The sequence below is a fragment of the Rhinopithecus bieti genome, unplaced genomic scaffold (genome assembly GCF_001698545.2).
Source record: "Rhinopithecus bieti isolate Rb0 unplaced genomic scaffold, ASM169854v2 scaffold_3057, whole genome shotgun sequence".
Classification (NCBI taxonomy): Eukaryota; Metazoa; Chordata; class Mammalia; order Primates; family Cercopithecidae; genus Rhinopithecus; species Rhinopithecus bieti.
Window position 1 is genome coordinate 286,346 of NW_016803927.1, and position 8,500 is coordinate 294,845.

Here is an 8,500-nt window from a genome sequence, read left to right on the forward strand (position 1 = left end):
TTCATTAGTAAATAATCTTTAGAGTTCTAATTTTGGATGCCCCTAGAACACTGATGGTGTTCTCCAGGAGATTTTGTGAACTGAAGGCAACTGAGCTGGGCTGCAGGGTCATGCTGAAGGTTGGGGCTAGAAACCCCAGTCTGTTGAGTTAGGAATTTGTGAGCTCCATCTCTGGAAACAAATCTCAGTTTTTTCTCATCCTTGTTTTTATTTTTTTGAAGATCCTTGGAATGGTCACGGGTCTCTACTACCACCTCCGATTGCTTCCAATCCTTCTGATTTGTGGGATTCCATCTCTGAAGTGTGAACTCTTCTTAAGCTTTTACTATAGTGGCAATGATGAGAACATAAACAGGGAATACAAAAAGCCCCTTTGTTACTCTTTGTTTACTGAAGCTTCACAGGCGATGCAGAACACTTGAATGTCTGTATTGGGTCCTGGAGGAAAACTTTTAGCAAGATTTTCTTCTTTTCTACCACACAGCCTTAAGAATGATGAGTCTGACATAAATTTGAACTATGTAAATGTAGTTTCTGTTAAGTGTTAAGACCCTGGAGTCATACTACCTGGGTTTAATTTTTAGCTCTGCTTCTTACGAATAGTGTGACTTTGGGCAAATTACTTATTCTTTACATGCCTCAGTTTCCTCATCTGTAAATGGGGGATAATAATACTTCCTCATAGTTGTTAGGATTAGTGAGATTACCTTCCAACTTCCCTCCTCCTTCCTGTCTTTCTTCTTTCTTTCCTAAGTATGTATCTATCTAAAATAATGCCTCGTATCCTAAGTACTCAATAAATGTTAGTTGCTATTAAATGCCTCTCTCTTTTGTATGTGGTAGGCCCTAGGAATTTAGAGATAAATAAAGTCCCTGGTGTCGGGGAAATAATAAAAGAAAGGGCAGGGGGCAGCAAATAAAGGCTTGTAGTCCATTGTGCAAGTTGGGTAATAGAGATGGACAAGCAATGTGTTATGTGAGGTGGAACAGAGATGTTAGTTGTGCTTGGACAACTGGGGAAAGGTGAGTGGAGGCTGATGAAGGAAGGAGAGACGAGCCTTTCAGTTCTGCTCGTGGCCGGCACCGCTGTGTTACCCCGAACTGCCGGTCTGAGCAGCATGACGTCCGCCTTGGAGAACTACATCAACCGAACTGTTGCCGTTATTACATCAGATGGGAGAATGATTGTGGGAACACTGAAAGGTTTTGACCAGACCATTAATTTGATTTTGGATGAAAGCCATGAGCGAGTATTCAGCTCTTCACAGGGGGTAGAGCAAGTGGTACTAGGATTATACATTGTAAGAGGTGACAACGTTGCAGTCATTGGAGAAATTGATGAAGAAACAGATTCTGCGCTTGATTTGGGGAATATTCGAGCAGAGCCTTTAAATTCTGTAGCACACTGAGGAAAACTACATATTTGGACATCTGTAAATCTTTGTACAGAAACTGATTATTCTGAGGATGATATATGGAATTTTTATGAATGTGTAACTGGATTTTGACTCCTTGTTGATTCATTGTAGTATGTAAATTAAAAAATTTCTACATTAAAAAAAAAAAAAAGAAGGAGAGACGGAAGCAGAGTTTTGAAGGGTGGGTTTGACAGTGGGGAGTTTTGTGGGTCAGTACCACCTGGGGAACTTTGAGGGAAAAATGTGTAGTTTTGGTTTTGACTCCCAGCCTGTTGAATCCTTTGGGGTTGGAAATCGATTTGCCAGTTTTAAAAGATTTCCAGGACTGTCTGATGCAGATAGCTTGCCATTTGGAAACCATTGCCAAATAGATTTCAAGAAGGAATTTAAAATTTTGGTTGTAGAAAACTAAAGTGACTACTATCCTGCCGTTTAATATATTGATTTGGTAATTTTATTGTTTGTATGATAATATTTAACCAGGTGATTAATATAAATCAACTTTAGATTATAGTTTACTATTTCTAAATAAAAATACTGACATAAATATGAGATATCATCTTATTATATTAATATATTCAGACCTGTTCTTTCTAGTAGATTCAAGTATATTGTGGTCTGTGAGATATTTCTTTTAGATTAGACAGTTTTTTTATTTGTAGAATAATAGCATATTACATTTCACAATTATGCATGTGTTTGGTGCTTATTCAAGGAAGATCATAGAAAGAATGTATGAATTCAGAACATTGCTTGAGGGGCCGGGCGCGTGCTTCAAACCTTGTAATCCAGCAACTTTTGGGAGGCCGAGACGCGCGGATCACGAGGCAGGAGCCTTCGAGACCAATCCTGGCTAACACGGGAACCCGTCTCTACTATAAATATCACAAACTAGCTCGGGCCGAGGTGCGGCGGCGCCCTGTAGTCCCAGCTACTCGGGAGGCTGAGGCAGGAGAAGTGGGACTTAAAACCGCGGGAGGGCGGAGCTTGCAGTGAGCTGAGATCCGGCCACTGGCATCAGTCCAGGCTGACAGAGCGAGACTCCGCCTCAAAAAAAAAAAAAAAAAAAAAAGAAATTGCTTGAGGAACTCATAGATTTGTATTTGTAGCAGTATAACATGGGTAGTAGTGTTTATGCCATATACACAGGGTCAATAATGTCAGCCGACTTTGGGATTTTGTAATCCAGAATGCTGGGATTACAGGCATGAGCCTTGGTGCCTACCCTCTACAAAAATTTAAAAATTAGCCCTGTATGGTGGCATGCCCCTGTAGTCCCAGTTACAGGAGAGGCAAAGGCAGGAGGATCCCTTGAGCCCAAGAGTTCGAGGTTACCATGAACTATGATCATGCCATTGCACTCCGGCCTGGGTGACAGAGTGACACCGTGTTTTAAAAAACAAAACAAAAAAGACTGGGCATGGTGGCTCATCATCTCTACAAAAAATACAAAAATTAGCTTGACTTGGCGCGAGCCTGTAGTCCCAGCTGCTGAGGAGGCTGAGGCAGGAGGATTACTTGAGCCCTGGAGGTTGAGGCTGCAGTGAGCCGTGATCATGCTACTGTACTCCAGTCTGGGCAACGGAGAGAGGCCGTCTTAAAAACAGACAGAAAACCCAAAAAGCAAACAAACAAAATAATTTGAAAATGGGAAGACAAAATACTTCTAGAATATAGTTTGCTGTTCACAGTTTTTTTTTTTTTTTTTTTGAGACAAAGCCTTACTCTGTCACCTAGGCTCTAGTGCAGTGGTGCAATCTTGACTCGCTGCAACCTCTGCCTCCTGGATTCAAGCGATTATCTTGCCTCAGCCTCTCTAGTAGCTGGGATTACAGGCTCCTGCCACCGAGCCCTACTCATTTTTGTATTTTTAGTAGAGATGGTTTCACCATGTTGGCCAGGGAGGTGATCCACCCGCCTCGACCTCCCAAAGTGTTGGGATCACAGGCGTGAGCCACCGCACCCAGCCCTCACAGTTTTATTAGTGAAAAAAAAATTTTTTTTAATTGAGATGGAGTCTGGCTCTGTTGTCCAGGCTGGAGTGCAGCAGCGGGATCTCAGCTCACTGCAACCTCTGCCACCTGGGTTCAGGTGATTCTCGTGCCTCACCCTCCTGAGTTGCTGGGATTTACAGGCATGCGCCACCATGCCCGGCTAATTTTCTTGTATTTTTAGTAGAGACGGGGTTTCGCCATGTTGACCAGGCTGGTCTCGAACTCCTGACCTCAGGTGATCTGTACTCTTCGGCCTTCTAAAGTGCTGGAATTACAGGTGTGAGCCACCACATCCAAAATTCTTTCCAAAAATTGTTGAGGAATTTAACACAATTTTTTTTTTTTTTTTGAGACAGAGTTTCACTCCTTCACCCAGGCTAGAGTGCAGTGGTGCCATATCAGCTCACTGCAACCTCCGCCTCCCAGGTTCAAGTGATTCTCATGCTTCCGCCTCCGAGTAGCTGGGAGGTGTGCACCACCACACCCGGCTAATATTTTTGTGTTTTTAGTAGAGACTGGGTTTCACCATGTTGCCCGGCTGGTCTCAAATTCCTGATCTCAAGTTATCCTCCTGCCTTGGTCTCCCAAAGTGCTGGCATTACAGGCATGAGCCACAGGGAACAGCCAACACAATTCTTTAATGGAAATATTTTCAGTTTTATCTGGAGAACTGTAGAGGGTGCTATATGATTAGGAATAGTAGTCTGAACTGGCTTTAGCTAATAATAAGAATTCTCTGAAGCCAGAGATTCACAGTAGTTAATTTTTCCTGGGTGAACAACTTTTTAAAAATTATTTTGACTGATGTTAGAGTGAGTAATGTTGCATAATTCATATAATTTATAATGAGTGTTGATCTAATATAATTGATTGTAACATTTTTCATCATCTAGATTATTTAATTGATTAGTTAATTTTCCTGGGTGAACAACTTTTAAAATTATTTTGACTGATGTTAGAGTGAGTAATGTTGCATAATTGATATAATTTATAATGAGTGTTGATCTAATATAATTGATTGTAACATTTTTCATCATCTAGATTATTTAATTGAAATTATGACTTACCCTCTTTATACAATGGTTTGAATAATACAGGTTTATTTTCCTGCCATCTACCTCCAGCCCCCTTTCCCAGATTAAGTATTTGTAAGTCTTAATAGGTTAAAAGTTAACCAAACCATGTAACAGGAATGTACATTTTAGGTAGATCTGACTCAGAAGATTATTGTCTTTAGAAGAAGGATTGTTACACCAAAATGGTATTTAAAACTTGGGCAGACTTTAGAAATTGTTTTGTTAAGAGAGAAGTGTGGATTTTGGGTGATTAATTTATTATTCAGAAATACATTTCATAAATCCCAAACTTTAACTGTTCCCAAATTTTTCTGGTTTAACAGTGATTTTAGAAAACTTGAGGTGGAACTCTTTGATCCTGTGTCTTAAAGGATTGCTTTTGGAAATTGATTTTTAGTAACTTGGATTCAATTTCCCCAGTATTGAAGAATTTTGAAATTATTTGAACTAGGTCAAGTTAGTGCAAGTGGTATATTTTGGAATAAAAGGTGATAATAAGTCAGCTAAATGTTAAAACCCCCAAAAATGTTATTAGATAAGTAATCTATTTTTTCTAAATGCGTTTTTTAAAAAAACTTGCCAGGAATTTTTTTCCTTTTTTCGGAAACCATGTTTTCAATATTGTCAGGTTTTGTGCTGTAGTTCCTTAAAAAGTTAAGCAAGAGGTTGTCCCTCTTGCTGCTTGAAAGTGAAAGCGTTTTCTGTTCTTGTGGGTAAGAATATGGTATTGTTTACGCTTTGTCATTAAATAAGTGTGTCTGTTCTTGTTTTTAACTCTCAAGGCACCACCTTCCATGGTCAATAATGAACAACGCCAGCATGCAGAGCACATATTCTTATCGTTTAGGAAATCAAAATCACCATTTGCAGTTTGCAAGCATATTTTGGGTAAGTATTCACTTAAAAAATATAAAGTATTTTGGCATAATCAGATCTGGGTTTGCTGTCTTAAACATTAACTATTTTAAATTCCTTTTTAAAAACCAGGTTTGTATAGTTACAATTTTTTAAATTAATAATCATTCTACCGGAGTAGCTTTAAAGATATTCTGTAAAGCCAGACAGGAAACTTTGTTTTACTTTGGATTTTTTTCCCCTAGATATAGTGTTCCATAATTTGTTTTATTATTGACCATAACATGAAGGCTGTTAATAGCAGAGAGAAAAATTTAGTGTTTTTTCAGTTTTCAAATATAATTTGTTACAGGATATGTACTATAATATCTTTTAGCCCAGTGTTAGTTTTAAAATTAAGATTGTTTTTGGAGATGTCTACATTTCCTTTTAGCTGTTTTCCATAGTTTTTTTTTTTTTTTTATTAACCATTTAGTTTGTACTCAGCTTGCTTAATGAATATTAGTCATTTCTGGGTAGGGTGTCACTGTATGTACCCTAAAATAAAGCACCGATTTTTACTTTTGTCAAATATGTTTTATGAGTATCGTATGTCTGACATGTACGGAAAAGATTTCTTCTAAAAGAATCACAAGAAATATAACTGTCTTATTCAAAGATGGCATTTTCTAAGAGTTATATATGATGTGCCATCTGTCTCTTAGATATTTTTCAGTAATAGTAAGAGAGACTTCATTGGTTATTGTTGTTTTATAACCTGATTACTGCCGGCTGATTTTTTTTAGTGGGAGCCGTCTTTTGTAAGGCTCTAGAAAGCTACTTGAGTCATCTGTGACCATAATATTGGTTAGTTGAGTATTAAGAACTAAAACATCTGACTTTTTCTTGTGCTTTTAGTAAGGCTTATCTATAGCTACCAATAGGCTCGTTTCCAGATTGAAGTAAACTACATTTAAAGTTATGTGTTAAAAATGCTTTCCATATAAGGGCTTATGAAGGAGAGTTGTTTGATTGTAGTGGAAAGAGCGCTGATGTAGCAACTATGACATCTAGGTACCAGTGGTGCACCTTGAGGAAGTCACTTCACCTCCCTGGGCCTCTTTTGCATCTGCCTTATGGCAATAATGATACCATTTGCCTTAATGGATTTGCTATCTTAAGTTGTTTTGTGAGGTGAAAATGTAATTACTTTTCATTATGTAAAAGCACTTTGTGAACAGTAAAGTAAATGTCATGGCCATATACTTGATTTTAAACAGCTTTTAAAAAATATGATCGGCTTAAAAAATGCTGTGTTCTCTGCAAGGAACTAGCAGCAGTGGTGAAGGTGGCTCTGTCTCATTCAGGAGTTAGGTCTTAGCAGAGGAACAGGTTCAACAGCTACCTTTTAAATTCTCACTGAAGCTGTTTTAATTAATTAACTCACTTATTTCAGTGGTCAGCTTTTATAGTTGTGTGGATTCGTTTCTGGCACTAAGAAGTTTTAACTTACACCTGTGGAGTCTATTTAACTCAGTGTTAAAGCAGAACTAAACAGCATAAAGAGTTTAAGGGAGCATTAACTCATCCTTACTGCCTTGAAATTGTTCAGCATTAACAGAGTTAGAAAACCATTGTGTTAAACTATTAACCTAAAATAATTCGAGTCTGGTTTTCATGGCATATGCCTTAATGACATTGACTAGGATTCCATCAGTGTTTCATCTGACTTTCTATTGGAATTCAGTATCATTCTACACTAGTTGGGAAATAGTTGATCTAACTTATAAGTATTTTATTAGAGCGTATTTGTTTATACCATTCTTTCCTTTTTAGAATATGTATATTTTATGAAGTATTGTTGCTTTGTTATGATTGAGCTTGTTTTGGAATACTTTTGTTTTCCTGATAAAATTTTCTAAAGAGTAGTATTGCTAGTTCCGGCCATGCTTTTAAAATCAGTTTCGGTTTTGGGACGCTGACCGTTTAAAAGGTGGAGTGCATGTATTACAAGCATAATCATTAATGTACTGCAAAGCCCTGTGTTACATTAATGTTTACATCTAAACTTCACAGAAAATCTTTTCACTCCTTATTCAGTTGCCACCAGCACAGAAGGGTAAATTCCTCTAAGAAGACTTCTCATACAAGTGGCAGTCAATCACATTTCAGAATTTTCACATTCTTGTTCAGGGATATGTGTCATTTTTATAGAAGGTCTGGGTAATATATTCTACTAAAGGGGAGGCTTTCTCTGATGCTTCCCTTTTCTGGCCTCTTAAAATTCTTCCTTCTCACTTCTAACTTGAGTTTTATATGTTGCTCATTTTTCCTCATTTCTTTCTCTTCTTATCCTTTTGTTTTCATTCTAGTTTTTATTTTCTTTGCTCTGTTCTGTGTGTGTGTTTGTGTGTGTGTTTGTGTGTGTGTGGTGTATGTAGCTGTGCGTGCATGCGGCATGCTTGTGCATTTTGTCAGAAGAGCACTTTTAGGCTTTTTCACTTCAGAAGTCTTTGGCACTTAGGAATTTAAATTTTTTAGGGTCATATATTCCTTTAAAAAAACAAGTGAGTTCTATTCTTGTTAAATAATCAAGAACTGTGAGGGATTGGTTACTTCTTCTGGAGCTAACTTTGTGGCATTCTTTTGCTCCTTCTCAGGGAGAAATGGATTTCTTTGACTTCTGATCTCAGAAGTGCCAAAAAAACCAAAATAATAAACCACCAAAAAGTCAGTTAAACTGGTAAACTTTTACATCTCTGGAAAATTGTTTCCTTAGTAGTGCTGTCAGTCATTGGGAATTAATAAATCATCTTTCATCTGAGACTTTTTGTCTTTAGTTGCTGGGCATAGTTGTCGTTGAGTCAAAGCGCAGACTTTTGGAGCTTATATGGCCTGTGCTTTGGACAGAAATACTTAAGGCCAGGGAGCTGATTGTAGTAGCTGTGTATCTGTGGCTTCACTACCAGGGTTTTTTCTTTTTTAAAAATACTTTTTGGTCAGAATGTAGTGCTTTTCCTGTATTATTAACTTTAACTTTTGTCTTCATGTTTCTATTTAGTTTCAGATGGCTGACAAAATTCAAATGAATTTTATTTACATAATTATTATTAAAGAAAGCTACTGTGGTAGCAAATGAAAACATTCTGCTAAAGTGACCTAAAATAATTTATTCTCT

At 37.6% G+C, this 8,500-nt stretch overlaps 1 pseudogene across 1 annotated transcript; it reads left to right on the plus strand.

Moving 5' to 3' along the window:
* Positions 1–969: 969 nt before the first annotated feature.
* LOC108519905 (U6 snRNA-associated Sm-like protein LSm8 pseudogene) lies at positions 970–1,555 on the plus strand (annotated as a pseudogene). The gene has a single exon (XR_001882756.1). The product of XR_001882756.1 is annotated as a U6 snRNA-associated Sm-like protein LSm8 pseudogene (transcript).
* Positions 1,556–8,500: the final 6,945 nt, after the last annotated feature.